Genomic DNA, 25,852 nt, shown 5'->3' on the forward strand with positions numbered 1-25,852 from the left:
TTATGCTAATTTTTATTAGCATTTTGTAGGCCACTTAATTTTGTATCCAGAATATTTACCAGAAAGTCCCTCAAATTAAGGAAAAATATTCAAAATCACCAGAGAGTGTTTTAGATTTGGTATGTTAATTCTAAACTTCATCTGTAAGTGGAAAAGGGAATAAACAAAAACACACTGGTCATTGAATATGTTGGAATTGGTAAGATACAGTTTGGAAATATCTCTTCCCTTAATATTTTCAGTAGCTTTTATTGTACCTTCTTTTTCCATTTTTTTATAAATCCAAGATTCAGCTCTTTTTAAGCAATTATAACCCTGAAACCACCTCATTTATGCATAATTTATTCCTATAGAAGTTAAACATTCTTTCACGAACTCAGCCTATCCTTCCTCCACTCCCCCACTTGGCATGATAAAAAAGGTATTATCTCTTCGACTTTTTTCCACTTCCTAGACTGCTTCTGATTCCTCATGACTGGAGGAATGGAGCATGAAAGGGAAAACCCCATACAGGTGGTATTGCAGTCTTGAAGTAGGTGCCTTGTGTGTGGCATGTGCCCACATGACATGTCTTTCACATTATTTTTCTTAGCTCTTCTGAGAGTCCCCTCCCCACACTGGGGACACCCGTCAAGCATGTTTTGCATAAGTGATAGACTTTCTGACTGAACTCCTATAACACTCCTTATCTCATATACTCAGATGGTGTGCTCTAAAGAAACTTATCCTTTTGGGGTCCTGTTCCCTCCCTCAGCAACCAATCCCTTAAGTAAAGCAATTGTAATATTGTTTTTGTCCAAATGATGTTTATATATGTAATTCTGATATAAGAAAACAACATATTCTTGGTGTAAAATGGAATATTTATGATAAAGTAAATTGTTGTGAGAAAAATATTCTCAGTATGACTTCAAACTTGTAAGATGTGTGTATAGATAGATGTTTGCATAACCCAGTAAGAATGTAGCATGAATATATTAAGAATCTTTAGCTCTGAGTCTAAAGTGCATTTATCTCTTTTTATAAGAGAAAGTCTAAAGGTATTTATCTCTCATTTGTAGTTTTTAAAATTTTCTACAACAAATGTATTTATTAATTTGGTAAAAAGAACAAGAATTAATATTATTTTTTAAAGAAGTAAATAAATTTTAAGTAAAAAAGTGACTATTTTTAAAGTTGACTATCATAGTGGTATCTAATAAAGGCAGCAATAGGACTAAAAAGGAAAATAACTGATGATGTAAAGTATTTCATCATGTCTTCCTAAAATTCAGGTTCATTTGGAGACTATGAATATATGGTTATTTAGATTTAGGATCTTTGTAAATATAATTAAGATAAGAACCTTAAGATGAGATCACTCTAGATTCAAGTAACCCCTAAGTTCAATGCTATTGTCCTTATAAAAAGGAGAAAATATATGGGGTACATGGAGACACAAAGAGAAGGTCTTAGGGAGATGGAGGCAGATCAAAGAAGTAAGTGTTACACTCAACCACAAAAGGCCAGGAAATAGGCAAAGAATGAATTTTCACCTTGATGTTGGATTTTATTCTCCCATAACTGCAAGAGGACAAATATCTGCTGGTTTTCATTTGCATGATGCTGGGAACTAAACCCAAGGCTTTGGGAATACTAGGAAAGTGCCCTACCACTGAGCTTCATCCTCAATCCCATCTGTGTTATTTTATGCTTCCAGGTTTGTGGTGCTTTGTTGCAGCAACTGTAGGAAGCTAATAAGTTGGTAAGATTCAAGGACCTCCATTGGAGGATCAATCTCTTCTACTTTGGATTTACTTCACAATATTTAAGTGTATTCAAGAATATCAATACTAACTACAAAATTTGAAGATAGGATAATTATGACAAAATGAAAAGGACTTACAAAGCAAGTTGGCCTTATTATCTTTGTGCTAGATGTGCAGAGATAAACAGGGGATAAATCTGATATTTGAATGATGTTTCAAGGATGCTCTTTTGTGCTCTCTTGCTGTACCCTCTCATGCTGTGTTGCAAATATTATGGGTGGACTACAGGGACTTTGTTTTTGTTCCCTTATGGAAATTATGTATTTTTCTTTTCTTAAATTCAAAATGGCAAATTACTTTATGTTCAAATGTTCCCTCTGAATGTGAATTGGACTCTATAGAAAATATTTAAATTAGGGAGATGTTTTTGTTTAAAAGAAAACAACACTTCTTGCCACAATGCTTCTAATTGAGAAACAGAGTGTGGCAATAAATAACTGTGACTTCAGAGCATTTTCAGTGAATTGGATGGAGTAGCTAAGCACAACATGAGATACATCTAATTTTCCTTATAAACAAGTCTGGGCCCTGGGAAATGACTTAAAATGATTGGTAGTCATATCAAAGTGCATAGTGAACAATCAAGGAATCCAAGGTTTACTGTGTAGCATAGCTAGAGTTTTGCAACATGAAATAAGTTTTGTGGTGAAGGGGGTCTGAAGAAAAATAATCTTAGTATTTATGAGTATTATTTCAAACCTTGGCTTCTCTGTTTTTTTCTTTGACTTATAATTGCTCACCCTTAACAAAAAGAAGGAAAAAGTAGACAAAGATGACCCTGATATACTAATTTTTAGATTAATAAGTTGTGAAGAAACTATGTGTAGGGCTGGGGATATAGCTTAGTTGGTAGCGTGTTTGCCTTGCAAGCAAGCAAGCACAAAGCCCCGAATTCAATCCCCTGCATCCCCATTCCCTGCAAAAAAAGCTGGGTGTATTGTTTATTTTATTATTGTTGGTATTATTGCTTTATTGTTCCTATTTATATTAGTAATACTGAAATTATTTTAGTTGATAATTTGCATCTTATTTTCTGGTAAAGAAGTTCTTTACAAGATTAAACACCAGCATTGTAAAGTTAAAAGAAAAAAGAAAGGTGGATTAAAAATCCATTAGAAGACAAGTTCTTAGTCTAGTTTCATGGCTACGACTATTGAAACATCTAAATATTGATGTTCTGCTTATGTGTACGTGTTCATTAATCTGAGGACTGGTTTCATAACTTTGATCATATCCTCAAAGTAGTCTCAGTCCCAGAAATAGTAGGAAGGACTACTTTACAAAAATAAGAAAGAACAGTCATTGTATCAGTAACCCAGAATGGATAATCACATTCATGGGGTATTGAATTTAGTTCTCCAAATCCTGGGAGCTAATGTAAAACAAACACACTCAAAGCGATGTACAATTCTTATACAGAAAAGTAAAATTTCATTTGCAAAGAAAGATCTTTTCCCTAGTACTAAGTTTCAGGAGAAATCAATCATCAATCATGTGGCTGGTTTGACAAGAAATACAACATAATTTAATATCCAAATCTTTGAAAGCAGGATTATAAAAAATATGAACTTTTTAAGTTGATATTTCTAGTGAAAGAGAATGAAAGAAGAGTCAAAAACCTAGCTTTATATCTGAAGTGTGGAAGCGTAACTGTGGGGAAAATGAGAAAATATAAACCAGATGTAATAATACAGGAATCTAGCTTAGGTTTGGAGAAACTGGCTTTCTCAAGTATCATGGAGAGCATGTGGTGTGTGTCAACTGGTGCATTGTTGAACTCTTTGGCATTGCCTAACAGTGAAATTGGTTAAAAGAAGAATCTCATTCTAAGTATTAAAATGAAACACTGCTTCTGTTACAGTTAAGAAAGTATCCAAAATCTGCATAGGTGTAAGCAATAGATGTGCCCAGAAGTATACCAAATTTTTCTTTAAGAATGTTTTTTTGATCTCAGACACTTAGGCAATCATCACTCTGAACAGATTTTGGATATCCATTCAGATAAATTCAGGGCTTAATAAGCTGCCTTCAATAATTAAAACTCATTGTTTTAAGAATATAGAAAATTTGCTATTCGAGAACAAGACACCAATGGGACTACCATTATATTTTTATTAATTTGATTCATATTACCTATTTAGAAAATGGAAAACATTTAACAAAGTTCTTATAGTTGCCAAGTTTCTTTTATTCTGACAGTGATTAGTCTATGAGGATTACATTTAGTTTTTAATTAAAATAAACATTTTTTTCAACATGAGATTATATACTTCAATTTTTCTCTTAAAGTCATATATGTATCTAGTTAATCTAATAGTCATATCAACTATGATATTAAAGCACTTATTTATTGACTGCTTTATTCCAAACAGATTTGAAAGAGTTTACAAAAGTCTCATCAGATGTAGTTTTAAAACATAGTGGGAGAACCACTAATGTACTACTTCTTCTCAAATGAAGAAGCTGTGAAAAGACCTCTTCTGAAAGACAGTATTAAATGACACAAAAGAAAACAAAACAAAACAAAACAAAAAAAAAAAAAACTATCTCCATAGTTGGTTTATCTTTAAAACTTCTTGTAGTTTTTTATTACTTTTGCACTGGTGGTGAGATTGTAATCAACAGTGAGGTCACTCAAAAGATTAGGAGTGGAACTACTATATGAACTGGATATACCACTGCTTGATATTTATCCTAGAGAATTAAAGTCATCTTAAAATAGTGGTATCTACCTACTCATGTTTATATCAGCATAATTCACAATAGCAAAACTGTGGGACCAGCCTACTCATTGATGTGTCCCTCAAAAAATAAATGGATAAAGAAAACATGTTATATATAGACAATGGAGTTTTTATTCAGCCAAAAAGAATCATGAAATGTCATTTGCAGAAAAATGAAACTTGAGAACATTAAGTGAAATAATAGGACATACTCAGAAAGTCAAGGGTCATATGTTTTATTTCATATATGGAAACTAGAGAGGAATAAGGGAAAGAAAGGTGGAGGGATCTCATGAAAGTTCAAGAGATATCAATAAAATAGAGGAAAGGGACCAGAGGCTAGGAGGAGGGAAGGGATACAGGAAATACTGGGGAATGGTATTGGCTAAATTATATTGTTATGTTGTGTGCATGTACAAATATGTGACAAAAAATCCCACCATTATATGCAACTGTGATGCACTAATAAAAATGTGGAAGTAAAATGGATAGTATTTTAGTTTTATATGTATAAATACATTCACTCCAATAACTGTTCATATTAATATATATGCACATGTACATGCAAATTGATAAATATTGAGTATCTGTGAGAACATGCCAGGCTCTAAGTCCAATGTGATACTTCACTAAATGTCAAAGACAAAATTATGTGACAATGTAGTTTTATTTTCTGGAACATGCTGATATTAATTGTAATGTTGCTCTAAGATGATTGAATAACATTTAGTCAGTGTTTTCAATTTCAAAATAAATAGATTGAAATTTTGGGGGATTAGAAAGTGACTTAGAATTGAATTGAAAGAAGTTATCTGAATCTTTTAAGAATGTTTCTGCCTCAATGATCATATGATATATTAATAAACAGAATTTGGAAATTAGAAATATATTTATTCCCCTTCACATGCAATCTTAAACATTATTGCATAGGAATGACTGAAGAGCATATATAACAAAACAGAATACCTGACAAAGGATTTCTTCTCAAACATTCATAAAATTGCAAGGTAAAAGATCTTTTCCATGTCTATCTGAAATAGTACATTCTAATGAAATACTACATCCTAATGACTCCTAATGGACCTAAGTGGTGCTTGAAAACAGTGTTTGCATCACTCAGCTGGTGGCCATGAAAATGTGCAGAAGTTTCAACTACTACTCTGTTTTTAATGACTTCTTCATCCACTGGTTGCCATGGCATCAAAACCTTGAAGTGCATATGTGCTAAGTCTTACAGATCATTGTAGTGGGAGGAATGGATCCTGTGTGGACCCTGGCAGGGCAGAGGTTAAAATCCCATTCCAAGCAGCCATATGTCCCTGCTGATCCACTAACAAGAGTGAGTGGATCAGCAGGGACTCCATAGTAGACTGCTGATGAGCCTAATTGGCAACAGATGTTCAATTCCCTGGAAGCCAAGGATGGAAGCAAGAGAAGGAAATGGAGACATGAAAGTACATCGCATTCCAATTGTACCTTCCTATTGGAGAAAACCCAAGTAGTTGCTATTGAGGTACCAGATTGACAGTAAAATGATGGCATTACCCTATTTTCTATCTTTGATGTTGTAGATGACTTCTTCAATTCATTAGTCACAAAAGGAGATATGTGGATTAGATAACTTTCAAGATTCCTTCAAATTTGACAGAAATCAACTGTGTTTACTTATAATTTCATCGACTTTTCTTAAAATGGGCTATAACTTCAGAATTCCCATTTTGAGTAAACAGTTTCTTTATTTGTGTATTTTGGAACCTCAAAGATAAGGACTAGATTCATGATTCTCTCTATTGCTATCTGTCTTGATCAAGACTACTCATTTCTTTCATTGGTAAAGTCGACAAATACCTAACTTTCTAGAAAATAGTAAGATAATTTAATGCTTACCACATTCTATATAGTTGTATTACCTTAAGCCTACTTCTATATGTACTAGAATTTTAAATATGTTGGAAAATATATTTACAGTATACAAAGAACATTCTTTACCAAGAGGACAAAAAAATATTATAATTTCCTTGATTATAACTTACCTCTTAGGATCTTTGATGATGTGTCCCAGACTGTTACACCTATGCTTTAATTTTGTTCTTTTAATTCACATTTAAATCTACATTTGACAAGCTTCAGTCTCAAGACATTCTGAAGTTTTTTCACACTTAATGATTTTCACATTTGGCATATCTGATGATTGCAATCATTATCTCAATTATATTAAGCTCTAGAGACATAACTTTTATCATGAGAACCACACATTCTTTTCTGTAGTCATAGTTTTACGTTTGCTTAAAAAATAACACAGCAAAATGCAAAGATGTTAAACTCTCAGATGTTTGTCCACTGGCACAAGATTCTGAATTCTGTGTGCAGAAAGCATAGATGTGTGAGGTACAACAGAGGAAAGGATGGAGGGAGTAGAATTCAAATACATTTGTTTTGCCCACACACTGTGAGTCACTTTTTTTATAAAATTATTTTTCAGTTGCTTATATGGCAATTTTCAAGGGAATTTGAAATATTTTACATTTAAAAAATTTCTGGCTAGGTTTAATCGTTTCTAGTAGATGAAATTAAAGAGGGCTTTCCTATGTATTTACCTGTTTCCTGTGTTCTAAGGGATATATTCAAATCTGAAAAATAGTCTCCTTTCGGTTACTTTAATATGTAGATGACGAGATAAATTTAAATATTTATCTGTTATTTATATTATGAATCTTCAATTTAGAAACAAACAAATAAAATGAGACAATACAGAAAGCAAAGCTATTGAGAAACAGTCCCCATCAACATTTTGATGTATAACTTCTCAGAATGCTTTTCTTTATAACCACTTAGTAATTTATTGGGAAAGCATGTGGTTAAAAACATCAGCATTTCAACTGGTGACACTTTTGTTGAACCCTTTTGAAGAACAATTGGCAAAACCTCTTTTGAAAAAGTCTTGGTAGAAGAGATCACTGAGATTAGGAACTTATCTTTTACCTTCATTGATTCTACTTAATACTGATATGAAGTTTAAAGGGAAAATTACCCAGAAAAAATAATTTATGTAACTTAATGTTTCAAAAGCTTCAGACAGAACAAATAGTTTTGCAGTAATTGATCAAAGTATGTACCATCAAAATTCAGGCCCTTTTTTTGAGCTTTAAAAGCAACATCGAATAATTCTACAGCTTTCATTATGGAAGTAAAATTACCTCAGCAAAGGAAACAATCAATAACATGAAGAAAGAACCTATAGAATGGAAGAAAATCTTCACCACACTCACCTCAGATAGAGCACTAATCTCTATAAGCTTTATAATTAAGAAATTTTTTGTTGCAGTTGTATATTTTAATAGACAAATTATTTGCATAATATAAATATAAGAAAAGTTAAAGCAATATTAATTTGAACTGAATGACCCATTAAGAATGAATTATTACATAGAGGGAAATAAGGTGTGTGTGAAAAATGGTGGAATGAGACAGACATCCTTACCCTATGTACATGTATGATTACATGAATGGTATGAATCTACATCGTTCACAACCATAGAAATAAAAAGATGTACCCCATTTATTTACAATGAATCAAAATGCAGTCTGTAAAAAATTTAAAAAATGAATCATTTTTATTTTTGCTTGTAAAGAAACAATATGTATTAAAGGTTTTCATCACACACACACACATACACAAAAAGATAGAGCACTAATCTCCAGGATATAGAAAGAACTCAAAACACTTAACACCAAAAAACCAAAATAACCCAATCAATAAATCGGCTAAGGAACTGAACAGACACTTCACAGAAGAAATATAAATGAACAACAAATATATGAAAGAAGGTTCAACATCTCTGGCAATTAGAGAAATGCAAATCAAAACTACGCTAAGATTTCATCTTGCTCTAGTCAGAAGGGCAATTATCAAGAATACAAGCAACAAAAAGAGTTGGTGAGGATGTGGGGATGCTGGTGGGACTATAAATTGGTGCAACAACTATGGAAAGCAGTATGGAGATTCCTCAGAAAACTTGGAATGGAACCACCATTTGACCCAGTCATCCTACTCCTCAGGTTATACCCAAAGAACTTAAAATCAGCATACTGCAGTGATATGACCACATCAGTGTTTATAGCACCTCAATTCACCATAGCTAAACTATGTAACCAACTTAGATGTCCTTCAACAGATGAATGGATAAAGAAAATGTGGTATATATACACAATGGAATATTATTTAACTTTAAAGAAGAATGAAATTATGGCAGTTGCAGGTAAATGGATGGAGCTGGAGAATACCATGCTAAGCAAAATAAGCCAATCCTTCAAAACCAAAGGCCAAATGTTTTCCTTGATAAGTGGATGCTGATCCGTAATGGAAGTGGGGCTAGGGAAGAATGGAGGAACTTTGGATTGGGCAGAGGGGACTTAGAGGAGGGGTGGAGGTGGCGGGTAGGAAGGAGGGAGGAATGAGGTGGACATTATTACCCTATATACACGTATGATTGCACAACTGGTGGGATTTTGTACCATGCACAGCCAGAGGAATGAGAAGTTGTACACCATTTGTGTACAATGTGTCAAAATTCATTCTGCTGTCGTGTACAACTAATTAGAACAAATGAAAAAATAAGTAAAACTAGCTTTATACAGAAATCAATAGTCATGATTGTAAGAAATAAAAGGCAACAGAAAAACTCATGAACAATTATGTCCTACAGTTTAACATTAGATGGGCTAATGTTACATGAATCAGAATCACAGATGAGACATTTCTCCCCTTAAGAATATAGCTTAGTTCAAATCTTCAGAGTGGAAATTAGCCAAAGTATTGAATATTATTTTATCCATCCAAACCATAATATTAGTTTTGTGATCTTTGATAAAAACAAAATCGTATCATCTCTAGTATGTTAGAAAATTTAAGCCCAGAGTTTATAAGGTTGAAAAGGCAGCTGTTGAACATCTCTTATAAATCTTGATTGTGAATTCATTGCAGTAGACTGTTATGGAATGACTGGGTTGAAAGCAGCAATCTGGCTGGCCGAGAAGACCCTTCTCCCTTAATCATCCTGGAATTTGAATCACAGAGAAGGGCTAATGTCACATTGAAGTACTGATTTAGTTAGCCATGAGTGATGGCATTTGATGACTTCTCATGTTGGTCATACCTCCACTTCTGTGCTATTAGAGGGTTTGTGAACTGTGGTATTCTTGTTTACCTTTGTGATGTCCCCATCTCTTCTCATTATCAACATGGCACATATTTGCAAGAGTGAACAGAGTCTAATTTGGTGAAATGACAACAGCTGGGGATGAGATTTTTAGACGATTATTGGATTTGAGCTAAGTATATGTCAGGACCCAAAATATGATTATTTTTTTGTTAAGTGAGCAGAAATTAGCCATTAGCCTTTTCACTGACCTTTAAAGCAGTATAATTTAGTTATTTAAAAGAAAAAAAAATTTATTCATCTTTCGTAACCTGGGCATACTCAAATATTTCAAATACTTTAAATATCTTCATTTATTTCTTCCTTTTTTTTTTTTTTTTTTAGACTGTCTTACTGTGTTGCCAGGCTGTGCTCAAATGCACAATCCTCATGACTTAGCCTCCAGAATAGGTGAAATTAGAAGGCATGTGCTACTGACTCCAGTTTAATTTTTTTTAAATTGACTTATTGTTACTATACAAGTTTATGGGGTACAGTGTGATAATTTGGTACAGTACACATTATGTGATGAACAAATCAGGGTAACTAGCATTTCTATTTCTTTTCTTTTAGTACCTCTTTGTGCTGGGAACTTCAACCTCCTATCTTTCAGTTCTTTAGTAAACAGCTGGTAAGCTGGTGTGAACTATGGTCATCCTACTGTGCTGTCGAACATCAGAGCTTACTCTTCTTATACAACTGTATTTTGGTATTTGTTATACAGTCTTCACCTATCTCCATTTCCCTCCTATCCTTTCTAATTTCTCATGATCACACTTCTACTCTCTATTTCTCTGAAATCAACGTTTTAATTTAAGCTTCCACACACGAGTTAGAACATGTGAAATCTGTTTTTCTGTGCCTGGGTTATTTCACTTAGTATAATATCCTCCAGTTCTATCCATGTTCCTGTAAATGATAGGATTTATTTCTTCTTTTAGCTTAATAGATCACTCTGTATACACACTTTCTATACACACCACATATGCACACACACACACTTCATTTTCTTTATTCATTCATCTGTCTATGGCTACTTTGATGGATTCCATCTCTTGAGTAGTGCTGCAATAAACATGGGAATTCAGGTATTTCATTGGTTTATAAATTTTATTTTATTTCCTGTGGATATATATCTGGAATTAGAAAATATATATCGCATGGTACTTCTATTTTTAGTTTTTTAGTGGCTTCCATTTTTTTTCCTTAGTGGCTGCACTAATTTACATATTCACCAATAGTATATGAGCTCCCATTTCCTGATAATCCCACAAGCATTTGTTATTTTTTGTCTTTTTAATTATAACCATTCTCTTAAAATAATATGTCATAGTGTTTTTTATTTGCATTTCCCTGGCAATTAGTGATATTGGGCTTTTAAAAATATACCTGTAGAACAATTATATATCTTATTTTGGAAAACATCTATTCAGTAATTGTACTATTGTTAAATCAGATTATTTTTCTTTTTGCTGTAGAATTTTAATCCCTTGTGTATTCTGCATTATAATACCTCGAATGGATAGTTTTCAAATAATTTCTCCTGTATTTTGTTCCTGTGTAGTCATATATGTATTTATTGTATTGAGGTACATTCCTTCTGCACCTAATTTGTCAAGGGTTTTATCATTGAAACATTTTGAATTTTATTATATGTGTGTTCTGTGTCTATTGAGATGGTCCTTTTTTTTGTCCTTCATTTTTGTCCTTCATTTATTGATGTGATGTATTACCTTTATTGACTTACATATGAGGAACCATCCTTGCATCCCTGGGATAAATTTCACTTGATTATGGGATATAATCTTTTTGATGTGCTGTTAGATCAGTTTGCTAGCATTTGGGGAATTTTTGTATCTGTCTTCATCAGGGATATTGTCTTGGGTTTTCTGATGTTGTGTCCTTGTTTGGTTTTGGTATCAGGGTAATGCTGGCCTCATAGAATAGATTTGGAAGGGATTTGTTGGTTTCAAATTTTTGGAATAATTATGGAAGAAATGTTGATACTTCTTCAAATGTTTGGTAAAGCAATGAAGCCATCTGATCCTGGGCTTTTCTTTCTTGGGAGGCATCATTATTATTACTCATTATCTGATATTGGTCTGTTTAGGTTTTCTATACTTTCATGGTTCTATGTTGGAAAGATATGTATATAGAAATTTATCCATTTCTTCTAGATTTCCCAATGTGATGGTGTTTACTTCTTCATATTAGCCTTAATTATACCTTGTATTTCTGGGATATCAATTGCAATGTCTCCTATTTATCCCTTTTTTATTTCCGTGGAGGATCTTTCTGAGTTACATTGTTGTTGCCACATCGTTATTATAAACATTCCCATCTTTATCTCCTCCTTACATATATGGATGTAACTTGAGATCAACCATCCCAGTTTCACTTAATATAATGTCCTAATATAATGGCATAGGAACCAAATGCTATGGTCATATTTTAGTCATGTATTATTTGTATGGTGACTGCTGAGAAGTGAGAGGAGAATTTACCTTCTTTGCTTCTCTCTCATGCAGACAGGCACAGCAAGATTATTCAGCTTTAATGTATGAGTGGTCAACAATGAAAATTTCCCAGTCATTTTTACAGTCATTCACATCCTCTTTATAAGGGGATTATCTCAGGCATTTTATTGTAACTTTGGAAAGCTAACACGCCACCTGTGGATAGGAAGCCTGAACTGCTCATAATTGCTTTAATGATGTGACACAGAGGGTTCAGCTCTCAAAGTAAAGTTTTGTAAGGGTTTCAAGTGTTAAAGATGTAAGTCTGATCACCTCTTTTGAAATTCATGTGCTATTACTTTTACCCAAAACGGGTTTTATATTGGACCAAACCACCACTTATGCTTGAACTCAGTTTTTGGCACTGAATCATGATCTTTGTCCTTGTCACTTTATCTCTCTTCATAATGAAATTTCTAAAATTGTCCTCTCAGTCTATTAAATGTGCTTGTATACATCTGAACAACACTGTGGAAAGCTTTCAGTCCCCTTCTTCTCAGTCCTCTTCTTTACAAGTTGTAAGTTTTTATTTGGGTACATTTGTTCACCCATTTAACAAATACACATTCCTTACTCACTATATGCCAGGAAAAAAAAAAAAAAAAAAAAAGATCTAGGCATAGAGTTAAAAAGAAAAGAAAAAAATTTGTGAAATCATAGCATTTTCTCTCCACAGTAATGATAGAGTAAAGAAATAAGTAGAAACTATAATCTCTGATAATTTCTGATTATTTTAAGTGCAAAAGAGAAAAATAATGAAGGGAAGCTAGGCTATGCTAGGGTCAAGGATGCTTTTCAGTTTTACATTGGGTCATCCGGGTGGATGTGCATACAAAGGACACCTTTGAGTTCTACATAAAGAAACTGAGAAATTGAGCCTTGATATATGGGAAGATAAAAGTACAAGCAGAGAATTCCAAAAGGTTAGTCCTCGGGAGGAAGTGCCCTGGGTTACTGTAGTTAAGAATAGGCATAGGGCAGAAGTCTTCACTCCAAAGAACAGTGAATTCTATGTTTGTTCAGTGACCTAGTGAAGACACTTATTTATAATGAAGGGGAAAAAAGCAGTTTCCATGATCAATCTTTTACAGATTAGCATGGGCCACAGATGAGGATCAATAGACCATGAAGAACCAAGATAAAGAAAGAAAAAAATGCTGGAGCATCAAGGTAAAATACTGTGCCTTGCCATATCTAGCTACTGATACAATTCCTTGGTGAAGGGTGATTAAAAGATAATATAGGACTAACATGTATTTACATTTGAAAGTATTGATCCAAGATCTCTGCTTAATAAGCAGTGTGTACAATGCATACAGTAGCAGTCTTAGAGGAACTAAATAATTTTCAATTGATTTAGTGTTTTATTTATAAGTTTTATCAAAGATAGGAACTTTTAGCTATAGAAATCCAATTATAAGTGAATTAAAACTTTGCTGCTTTGAACAAACAGTCATAGTGAAATAAAATCTCGCAACATTCTCAGTTACTAGTTAAAGAATATGCTATATTTCAATATGCCCGATTTCGCATGCCTCTTTTTGTGTGAGGCCACATTCTTCATTCAATATATATTTCATAAGTACCTGTTACATCCAAAGCTCTTAGGTGCTGTGGACACAGTCATGAATCAAACTACATCCCTACTTTCATAGAGTTTATGTGTTGGTGGGCCAGGCATGTCAGTTACTAAATGCTATAAAGAAAAATGAAGGTAAGTAAGTGGATAATTTCCATGGGATAGTTCTTAGGAAGGCATATCAATCAGAATATGCTGCCACAACAAATAATCCTCCCAAATTTAGTGACTTCAAAATACAGAGTTCTTTTCTGTTCATGGTATATGTACCTTGTGTTTGGCACAAGATTCTTCTTATTGAAATTATTTAGGAACCCTAGCTAGAGAAGCAGGCAACATCTTGAATATCACTGCTCATTGTACTTAAAGGAAAAGAGAATTTGGGGATCCTTGGAACCAGCAAATGTGACACTTCTCACTTCTACCTATTATTTATTGCCCCAAACTGGTCCAACAGTCCACCTAAACCAGAGGGTAAACCAAAAGTAGATTACACACACACACACACACACACACACACATGCACACATGCATACGTATCTGTTAGGAAGCCCTAATGACCATCAGTGTTGGATAAAGGACTCTCTGAAGAAGTAATATGTGAGCTAAAACCCAAAGGAAATGAAGGAACAAGAGCTGGAAACAGTATTTCTGGCAGAAATTAGAGTAAGGAAGTTAAAGCATATTTAGTTTGTTCAAAAAATGATAAGATTTTCATCAAAATAAAAAAGGAATTAATAAAATGTAAGAGTATAAAAGGAGAAGCTACTAATGGAGAGAAAACAATTACATATTATGTATCTGGTGAAAGACATGTATCCATAATATAAAAAGAACAATTATAAGTTAATAATAATAAGAAAATAGAAAGCCTAGTTTTCAAAATATGAGGAAAAGTTTTGAGGCATTTCGCCAAGATGATATATGCATGGCATCTGAACAAACAAAAATATTTTAACTTAATTAATCATTAGGGAAATAAAACTACAATGAGACCATTAGAATAGCTACAATAGAAACAACTGACTATATCAAATGTTGCTAAGATTTAGAGAGCCGAGGTCCTCATATATCATTAGTGGGAATGTAAAATGGCATAACTACTTAAAGAAATGTTTTGGCAATTTCTGAAAAAGTTAAGCATACACTTGTCATAGAGCCCAGTTATTTCACTCCATTTTCTATCAAGGAAAGCATGGAGTAAGATAAAATCTTAGAGTTGGTTTAATTTGCAATCCTCTAATTACTAGAGATGTTGAATACTTTTCCATATATTTATTAATCACCTGTATATTTTCTTCTGTAAAGTGTCTATCCGGTTCCTTAACCCATTTATTGATTGGATTCTTTGTATTTTTGGTGTAAAGTTTTATAAGTTCTTTATAAGTTTTGGAGATAGTGCTCTATCTGAAGTGCATGTGGAAAAGATTTTTTCCCACTCTGTAGGCTCTCTTTTCACATTATTCATTGTATCCTTTGCTAAGAAAAAGCTTTTTAGTTTGAGTCCATCCCATTTATTGATTCTTGCTTTTATTTCTTGTGCTTTGGGAGGCTTGTTAAAGTAGTCTGATCCGAAGCCAACATGATGAAGATTCAGGCCTACTTTGTCTTCTATTTGGTGCAGAGTCTCTGGTCTAATTCCTAAAACTTTGATCCATTTTGAGTTGAATTTTGTGCAGGGTGAGAGATAGAGGTTTAATTGATTTTACTACCTATGGACTTCCAGTTTCACCAGCACCATTTGTTGAACAGGCTATCTTTTCTCCAGAACACACACAATAACAGATGTTGGAGTGGATGTGAGGAAAAAGGCAAGGCACACTTTTACATTGCTGGTGGAGTTGCAAATTGGTGCAGCCACTCTGGAAAACAGTGTGGAGATTCCTCAGAAAACTTGGAATGGACCCACCTTTTGACCCAGTTGTCCCACTCCTTGATTTATACCCAAAGGACTTAAAATTAGCATACTACAGTAACACAGTCACATCAATGTTTATAACAGCTCAATTCACAATAGTTAGATTGTGGAACCAACCTAGATGCCCTTAAAAGATGAATGGATATAGAAACTGTGGTATATATACACAATGGATTATTATTCAACTATACAGAAGAATAATATTATGATATTTGCAGATAAATGGATGGAATTGGAGAATATCATGCTAAGTGAAATAAGCCAATCCCAAAAAACAAGGACCAAAATCCCTATTCTAAATGAAATAAGACACAGAAGAAGCTTCTTTGTATCGTATGATTCCATTTATATTCAATTATCAGAAAAGGCAAAACTATAGATACATAAATGAAATCATGCTCTCACGAAACTGGGAGTAGGAGTAGAAATGAGTCAATTGACTGAAAATGGGGGAAATATAACTGTTTTGGAATCAAGAAAGTATTCTGAGACTAAATAGTTTTGAGAGTTTCAGATGACATAATTTACAAAATTGAAAATGTACACTGTCAATGGGTGGATATTGTGGCATTTAAAGAAGTGTTAATAAAGCAGTTTTATTTTTAAAAAGCAAAAAGAAAAGAAATAATGAGGAGGCCAGTGTGGCTCCTATGGACTAAAGACAGAAAAGAACCATGGAAGGTATGGTCAGAGGTATGGCCTGTGGTCTTGTCACATGATCACAGAAGCCCTTGCATCAGAATTTGGACTTCTTTTTAAGTTTATAGGAAGTCAGTTGACAGAACTGGATACCAGAAAGACTGAAATTAGTTTATGTATTCAAAGGATGTGCTATGTTGACTTTCTGTGGGACATAGAGCAAAGTATGACAATGAACTAAGGGACTTTTTATAGGAGTTTAGGTAAGAAAATATGGACAGAAGATCAAGAATGGGGTAGCAGAGGTAGTGGAAGATATTCTGCTCTGGGAGATATTCAAATATAGAACCTCACAGATTTGTTCATGGATGTGGTTGGTGCACTAGACTTCTACACTTCTATTGACAAATAATTAGAATAAGTAACATAATCTCATTCCTCTCCCTGTGTTCAATACTGGACACAACTCTAAATCAGTACTCAAGTCTTTATCCTAAGGCTTATAGGTAAGAGGAGAGTTATTCAGTGAATGTGGATCATGGTTTTGATGCTTATACATTTGATAATTAAAAACAAATAAAATTACTTTTTATTTTTCATGTGATTATTTTTAAAGTATAAATAAAGTTGCATTGAAATGTTCAGGACAAGTTTCTTTGCTCATTCACAAAATAATGTATTTCTTTTTGAGACTGCAAAGAATTACTCCATGCTTTCATGATAACCATCCAAAAGAGTTGAACAGAATTAGGCCAATGGACCTCAATTTCTGTGATTTTTGATGTACAATTTGGGTTAATAGTTTAGTACTCAAATAAATCAAATATAAACTGTAGATATTTCTGAGTGCAATTTTCTTTCTAAAATTTGAAGCATGATTTTTCTATTACAAAAATGCATTTTATTTTTGAAGAATAATTTTGGAGTAATTTTAAGTAATTAAATATATTGAACAGTAATTTTGAAAATTGCCTGTGTGAAGGAAATAGGTATAGCAATTTATTTTTTCTTTTTATAAGTTGAACTTACAGAACTAAACATAAAATCTTTAAATTTTAAAGAAACAAGGAATTTAGGAAGAAATACATTATAAAGTTAGCTTTAAGTATTTTCACAATAGAGATTTTACAATTTCTCCCATCAGAAAATTAAGGCAGTAGAAAAACTCACATAACTACAGAAATATTGTGCATATAGTTTTTTTTTTTTTTTTTTATTTTAAAAGCTTTTTTTCTGCTTTTCCAGAGGTGAGTACCTTCTCATGAGAACATGTCTCACACAAAGGATCTCCTCAGAAGAGAAGAGGAAGCATTAGAAGCTCCTGGTGCAGAGTCCCACTTCCTACTTCATGGATGTGAAATGCCCAGAATGTTATACTGTCACCATGGTCTTTAGCTAGGCACAAATGATAGTTTTGTTTGTTGACTTCTCCACTGTCCTGCACCAACAGACAAGAGAAAAAGCAAGGCTAACATAAAGATGTTCCTTCAGGAGGAAGTGGTGCTAAAACAATTCTGAATCCAGATGAGTTGGAAACCATCCAATAAACACATTTTGGACACTTTTAAAAAGTGTTTTTTTTCCCAAGAAGTTTAAATGAAAGTTCCACTTATGAAGGTTAATTATTTATGAGTGTTTAGGTTATATACTGAATGCTAGGTGACAAATTTATGATTATTCACTCTTGATTTCTTTCTAGGAAATAGTTTCTGCTACTAGAAGCAAAATAATTGTGTCTCTATGATGCTTCTGATTTTTAAAAATTTTTTCTTTAATTGTTGTACTAATTGTGGAATCTCTCTACCAAGAATAGTTTTATAGTAAAACAAAATAAGCAACAAATATGCCACTCCCTAGAGGAACAGTTAAACTCCGATGCCTTAGTTAACTATCAGAGGCTAACTTATTAAATATGCAAATCGATGTTAATGATGGGAGGAGACACTCTCTTCTACTATTTCAATAGGTCAGCCTCTTTCCTTGCAATGATGTCATCTTCAGCACCTGGTTTCCTTTTGCTGTATTAAAATGATGAATGGGAAAGACTGTGGGGAAATCTTGCCCAAGAACTTTATCTGGGCCAGTTATAAGTGGAAAAAGATACACATCACTACTTTCCTTTCCTTGACTGGTCAAAACTCGCTCATATGGACACAAATAATAATTTGTTTCTTTATCCAAAAATATGAAGAAATGGGATTATTGAACAGCTGATTGTTTTTGCCATAACTTCAGGTATCTAGAGAAAGAATCCTCAACTGTATACAATGTTAAGATCAGAATGGGAATCTTTTATTCTATTTATTTTATTTTTAAATAACATATTTATTGATGTATTACTCACATACCATAAATCTCACACTTGCATAGTGTGCAATTCAGTGATTTTGTTTGTATATTCACAAAGTTACACAGCCAATACCTCTCTAATTTCAAAGTATTTCATTACTTCCAAAGAGGTTCCTTAAAAGAACTGTAACTTTTCCCTCTCCCCTGCTGCAACCTGCTGGAAACCACTAATTTAATTTCTGTCTCTGTGAATGACCTATTCTGAACATATTATATAAATTGAATTATAATATATGTGAATTTTGTATGCAGCCTTTTTTACTTACCATAATGTTAAGATTGACCATACTATAGTATGTATTAGTACAGTATTCCCCCCTTATCCTTGTTATTACTTTCCACAGTGAAACCATGGTGACCTATGACCAACTATGGTAAAAAATATTAAATGGAAAAATCAAAAATTAAACAATTCATAAGTTTTAAATTGCATGCCTTTCTGAATAATGTGATCAAATATCACACTGGAATATGAATCATATTTTGTTCAGCATATCCACATTGTATATATTACCTATCCTTTAGTCCTTTTAGAATCATCTCCATTGTCATATCAACTATCACTGTATTAGAGTGCTTGAGTTCAAATAATCTTTATTTTACTTAAAATGGACCCAAAGTGCTGATAGTAGTGAGGTTGTCAATTCAGAAATGACATAAAGGAGATACTGAATAATATACTATTGTATGGATATGCCACATTTTGTTTAGATGTTCTTCAATTGGATAGATGTTTCTACTTTGGTACTATTATAAATAATGCTGCTAGGAATGTGTGTGTACAAACATTTGAGTGGACATAAATTTTCAGTTTTCTTTGGTATATACCTAGAAATAGAACTACTAGATAATTACTCCCTTGGGTGACTTTCTCAGAACCTTTAAAACTCTTTCCCAAAGCTTTGCAACATTTTGCATTACCAGCACCAACAGATGAAGGTTCCAATTTCTTCACATCATCATCAAAGTTTATTATCATCTTTATTGTGATAGTCATCTCAGAGAGTAAGAGTAGTATCACATTGTACTTTTGCTTTCCTTTTTCCTAATGACTAGTGATATTGAGCATCTTTCATATACTTATCAGAATGTATATATCTTCCTTAGACAAATGTCAAAAAACTTTATACATTTAAAAATGGATTATCTGTGTTTGTTATTGAGTTTTAAGCATTGATTATTTATTTTGAATTCAAGTCCCTTATCAAATATCTCTGTCATTCTGTGCTTTGTTTTTCATTTTACTGATAGTGTATTTTGAAGCATGGAAATTTTATGTTTGGATGAAACCCAATTCATGTAATAATTATTTTGTTATTTGTGGTTGTTGAAAAATTATTACCTGGTCCATGGTCAGAGATATTTAATTCTCTCTTTTTCTAAAAGGGTTATGGTTTTAGATCTTATGTTTAGGTCTCAAATTCATTTTAGGTTGATTTTTATTTAAGGTCTGAGGTGAAGAGACAAATTCTTTCTTTTGCATATGGATATCTACATATCTCAGAACCATTTGTTCCAGACATATTCTTTCTTCATCAAATGGTCTCGGCACCTGGTTGAAAATCAGATGAATATAAAGTTAAGCATTTGTTTCTAGAATTTTAATTTTATACATTGGCTAAAAGTCTGTCATTTTGTTAGCATCACGCAGTTTCTTGCAATAGTTTTGCTGTGAAGCTTTGAAATCAGTAAGTGTGCGTTTTCCAAATTTGTTTTTCTTTCTCAAGATTCTTTTGGCTGGTCACTGAGCCCACCCCACAACACTGAGGTCTGACACTGGTGCTGAGTCCCCCAGCCTTCCCCCACACTGAGGACGGAGGCCGGTAGCTGAGCCTGCCTACCTGTCCCCTTACTGCTGAAGGACACTGAGACTGCCTCCGTGCTGACTCAGCGCACCCTTGCTGGGGCTCCCCAGCTTCTTTGGAGGCTGGTGCAGGCATTTTGATATATTCCTGAGGATATGACCATCATCATTGAAGGGGCGGCTCCCTTTCTGAGACACCTACAGGAGACTGAAGGCCCTTTGACAGGTACTCTATTTACTCGCATACATCCTAGACCCTTTACCATCCTCTTGTTCACAACTAGAAATACTGTAAATAATAGTCGCACTGATCCTGTTCATTACACTAATGTTAAAGTCCTTATAGGGGCTATCTGGTGCAGGGCTGGAATTTCTCTGTATTGGGTGTGCTGGTATTGATCTCCCCTTCAAAGGAGAAGTAGTGGAAAACTTTAGGGTCATAATAAGCCTGCAAAGGGGGAACTTCAGTATCTCTGATCTTCACTGCTAGAGGGGACTTTATAGAAATATGAAAAAACAGGGGAAGAAAATGTCCCTAACAAACCAAGATGCTATAGTGATAGAATCCAATGACAGCATGGCAGTAGAAATGACAGAAAAAGAGTTTAGAATCTGTATTCTTAAAATGATCTGTGAAGCAAAAGAAGAGATAAGAGAGTAAATGCAGGCAATGCATGACCATTCCAGTAAACAGTTAAAAGAGCAAATTTAGGAAGCAAAAGAACACTTCAATGAAGAGACAGAGATTCTGAAACAAACAAATACTTGAAATGAAAGAAATGATAAACCAAATTAAAAGCTCATTAGAAAGCATCACCAACAGAATAGATCTTGTGGAAGACAGAATCTCAGACAATGAAGACAAAATATTTAATCTTGAAAATAAAGTTGAACAAACTGAGAAGATGTTAAGAAATCATGAATGGAAACTCCAAGAATTATGGGATATCATGAAAAGACCAAATTTAAGAATTATTGGAACTGAGGAAGGCCCAGAGATAAAAAACAAAGGCATGAACAACCTGTTCAATGAAATAATATCAGAAAATTTCATAAACCTGAAAAATGAAATGGAAAATCAAATACAAGAGGCTTACAGAACACCAGGTGCACAAAGTTACAACAGATCCACACCAAGACACATTATAATGAAAATACCTCACATACAAAATAAAGATAGGATTTTAAAGGTTGCGAGAGAAAAGCATCAGATTACATATAAGGGGAAACCAGTATGGATATCAGCAGATTTCTCAGCCCAGACTCTAAAAGCAAGAAGGGCCTGGAACAATATATTTCAAGCTCTGAAAGAACACGGATGCCTATCAAGAATCCTATACCCAGCAAAACTAACCTTCAGATTTGATGATGAAATAAAATCTTTCCACAATAAACAAAAGTTAAAAGAATTTACAAATATAAAGCCTGCCCTACAGAACATTCTCAGCAAAATATTTCATGAGGAGGAAGTGAAAAGCAACAATACCAGTCAGCAAAGGGAAGAACTACCCTAAAGGAAAAGTCAATCAAAAGAGAAACAAAGTCAAGTTAAAAACAAAAAATAAGCCAAAAAGACCAGGAATACAAATTATATCACAATAATAACCCTGAATGTCAATGACCTAAACTCAATAATCAAAAGACATAAACTGGCAGATTGGATTAAAAAGAAGAACCTGACAATATGCTGCCTTCAAGAGACTCATCTCATAGAAAAAGACATCCACAGACTAAAGGTGAAAGGATGGGGAAAAACATATCATGCACATGGACCCAGTAAAAAAGCAGAGGTCTCCATCCTCATATCAGATAAAGTGGACTTGAAACCTAAGTTAGTCAGAAGGGATAAAGAAGGACATTTCATACTGCTTAAGGGAAGTATAAAACAGTAAGATATAAAAATTTTAAATATTTATGCCACAAACAATGGAGCATCTATGTATATCAAACAAACCCTTCTCAATTTTAAGAATCAAATAGACCAAAACACATTAATAGTGGGGGACTTTAACACACCACTTTCACCACTGGATAGATCGTCCAAACAAAAACCGAACAAAGAAACTATGGAACTAAATAATACAATCAATAATATAGACTTAATGGATATTTACAGAGTATTTCATCCATCATTGAGGGAATATACTTTCTTCTCAGCAGCTCATGGATCCTTCTCCAAATTAGACCATATGCTATGCCACAAAAAAGCCATTAATAAATAATAAAAAATAGAGATCCTACCCTGTATCCTATCAGACCATAATGGAATATAATTAGAAATGAGCGATAAAATAATGAACAAAAACTACTCATACAACTGGAGAATAAATAATATGCTATTGAATGATGCAATGATAACAGAACAGATCAGGGAAGAAATAAAAAATTCTTAGAGGTGAATGAGAACAATGACACAACATATCAAAATCTCTGGGACATTCTGAAAGCAGTACTAAGAGGAAAGTTCATTGCATTGAGCTCATACATTAAAAAAATAAAAAGTCAACAACAAAATGACCTAACATTACATCTCAAAGCCCTAGAAAAAGAATAACAGAACAACACCATAAATAGTAAAAGACAGGAAATAATTAAAATCAGAGCTGAAATCAATAAAATTGAAACAGGAGGAACAATTCAAAAAATTGACAAAACAAAAAGTTAGTTCTTTGGAAAAGTAAGCAAAATTGATAAACACTTAGCTACACTAATGAAGAGAAGGAGAGAGAAAACTCAAATTACTAGAATTTGTGATGAAAAAGGAAAGATCACAACAGATGCCATTGAAATACATAACATAATTAGAAGCTACTTTGAAAATCTATACTCCAACAAAATAGAAAAATATCGAAGACATTGACAAATTTTTAGAGACACATGATCCTCCCAAACTGAATCAGGAAGATGTACACAATCTAAACAGATCAATTTCAAGCAATGAAATAGAAGAAGGCATCAAAAGCCTTCCAACCAAGAAAAGCCCAGGACCAGATGGATTCTCAGCGGAATTCTATAAAACCTTTAAAGAAGAACTGATACCAATACTCCTCAAAGTATTCCAGGAAATAGAAAAGGAGGGAAACCCTCCAAATTCATTCTACGAGGCTAGTATCACTCTGATACCATAACCAGACAAAGACACATCAAGTTAAGAAAACTTTAGACCAATATCTCTGGTGAACATAGATGCAAAAATCCTTAACAAAATACTGGCAAATCACATACAAAAATATATTAAAAAGATAGTGCATCATGATCAAGTGGGGTTTATTCCAGGGTTCAATATCTGGAAATCAATAAATGTACTTCATCACATCAATATACTTAAAGTTAAGAATCACATGATTATTTCAATAGATGCTGAGAAAGCTTTTGATAAAATACAGCACCCCTTCATGCTTAAAACATTAGTGAAAATAGGAATGGTAGGAACATACCTCAACATTGTAAAGGCTATCTATGCTAAGCCCATGGCCAACATCATTCTTAATGGAGAAAAATTGAAAGCATTCCCTCTAAAAGCTGGAACAAGACAGGGATGCCCTCTTTCACCACTTCAATTTAATACAGTCCTTGAACCACTTGCCAGAGCAATTAGACAGGTCAAAGAAATTAAAAGGAAACAAATAGGAAAAGGAGAACTAAAACTGTCACTATTGGCTGATGACATTATCCTATATTTAGAAGATCCAAAAACTCCACTAGAAAACTTGTAGAACTAATAAATGAATTCAGCAAAGTATCAGGATATAAAATCACTATGTGTAAACCTAATGCATTTCTATTCATAAGTGATGAATCCTCTGAAAGAGAAATTAGGAAAACCACTCCATTCACAGTAGCCTCAAAAAAAAAAAAAAAAAAAAAAAAAAAAAAAAAACTTGGGAATTAATTAATTGTAGACCTCTACAAGGAAAACTACAGAACATTAAAGACATTGAAGAAAACCTTAGAAGATTGAAAGATCGATCTCCCATGTTTTGGATAGGCACAATTAACATTGTCAAAATGACCATTCTACCAAAGGTGCTATACAGATTCAATGCAATTCCAAGTAAAATTCCACTGACATTCCTCATAGAAATAGAGAAAGCAATCATGAACTTTATCTGGAAGAACAAGAGACCTTGAATAGCCAAAACAATCCTGAGTAGAAAAAGTGAAACAGGAGGTATCAAAATACCAAACATTAAACTATACTACAGAGCAATAGTAACAAAAACAGCATGGTATTGGCACCAAAATAGAAAGGCAGACCAATGGTACAGAATAGAAGACACAGAGACAAAACCACATAAATACAGTAGCCTCATACTAGACAAAGGAGCCAAAAACATACAATGGAGAAAAGGTAGCCTGTTCAACAAATGGTGCTGGCAAAACTGGAAATTCATATGCAGTAAAATGAAATTAAACCTCTCTCTCTCACTGTGCACAAAACTCAACTCAAAATGGAATAAGGACATAGGAATTAGACCAGAGACCCTGCACCTAATAGAAGAAAAAGTAGGCCTAAATCTTCATCATGTTGGCTTAGGATCAGACTTCCTCAACAAAACTCCCAAAGCACAAGAAATCAAAACAAGAATCAATAAATGGGGTGGACCCAAATTAAAAAAATATTTTCTCAGCAAAGGATACAATGAATAATGTGAAAAGAGAGCCTACAGAGTGGGAGAAAATCTTTTCCACATGTACTTCAGATAAAGCACTAATCTTCAATATTTATAAAGAATTTACAAAACTTTACACCAAAAATACAAAGAACCCAATCAATAAATGGGTCAAGGAACTGGACAGACACTTTACAGAAGAAGACATACTGGAAAGTAATAAATATATGAAAAAGTGTTCAACATCTCTAGTAATTAGAGAAATGCAAATTAAAACAACTCTAAGAATTCATGTTACTCCAAGTAGAATAACTATTATCAAGAACACAATAATAGATGTTGGCATGGATGTGGGGGAAAAGGCACACTTTTACATTGCTGGTGGAGTTGCAAATTGGTGCAGCCACTCTGGAAAGCAGTGTGGAGATTCCTCAGAAAACTTGGAATGGACCCACCTTTGGACCCAGTTTTCCCCCTCCTTGGTTTGTACCCAAAGGACTTAAAATCAGCATACTATAGTAACACAGCCACATCAATGTTTATAGCAGCTCAGTTCACAATAGTTAGCTTGTGGACCCAACCTAGATGCCCTTAAAAGATGAATGGATATAGAAACTGTGGTATATATAGACAATGGAATATTATTCAGACATAAAGAAGAATAATATTTTGGCATTTGCAAGTAAATGGATGGAATTGGAGAAT

The 25,852-nt window shown here is 33.5% G+C and overlaps 1 pseudogene; it reads left to right on the plus strand.

Annotated features, from left to right (window-relative positions):
* The window catches only part of LOC124993684 (40S ribosomal protein S27-like), a 146,408-nt pseudogene extending 128,520 nt beyond the window's left edge, over positions 1-17,888 (plus strand).
* Positions 17,889-25,852: the final 7,964 nt, after the last annotated feature.

The sequence above is a fragment of the Sciurus carolinensis genome, chromosome 9, assembly GCF_902686445.1.
Source record: "Sciurus carolinensis chromosome 9, mSciCar1.2, whole genome shotgun sequence".
Lineage (NCBI taxonomy): Eukaryota > Metazoa > Chordata > Mammalia > Rodentia > Sciuridae > Sciurus > Sciurus carolinensis.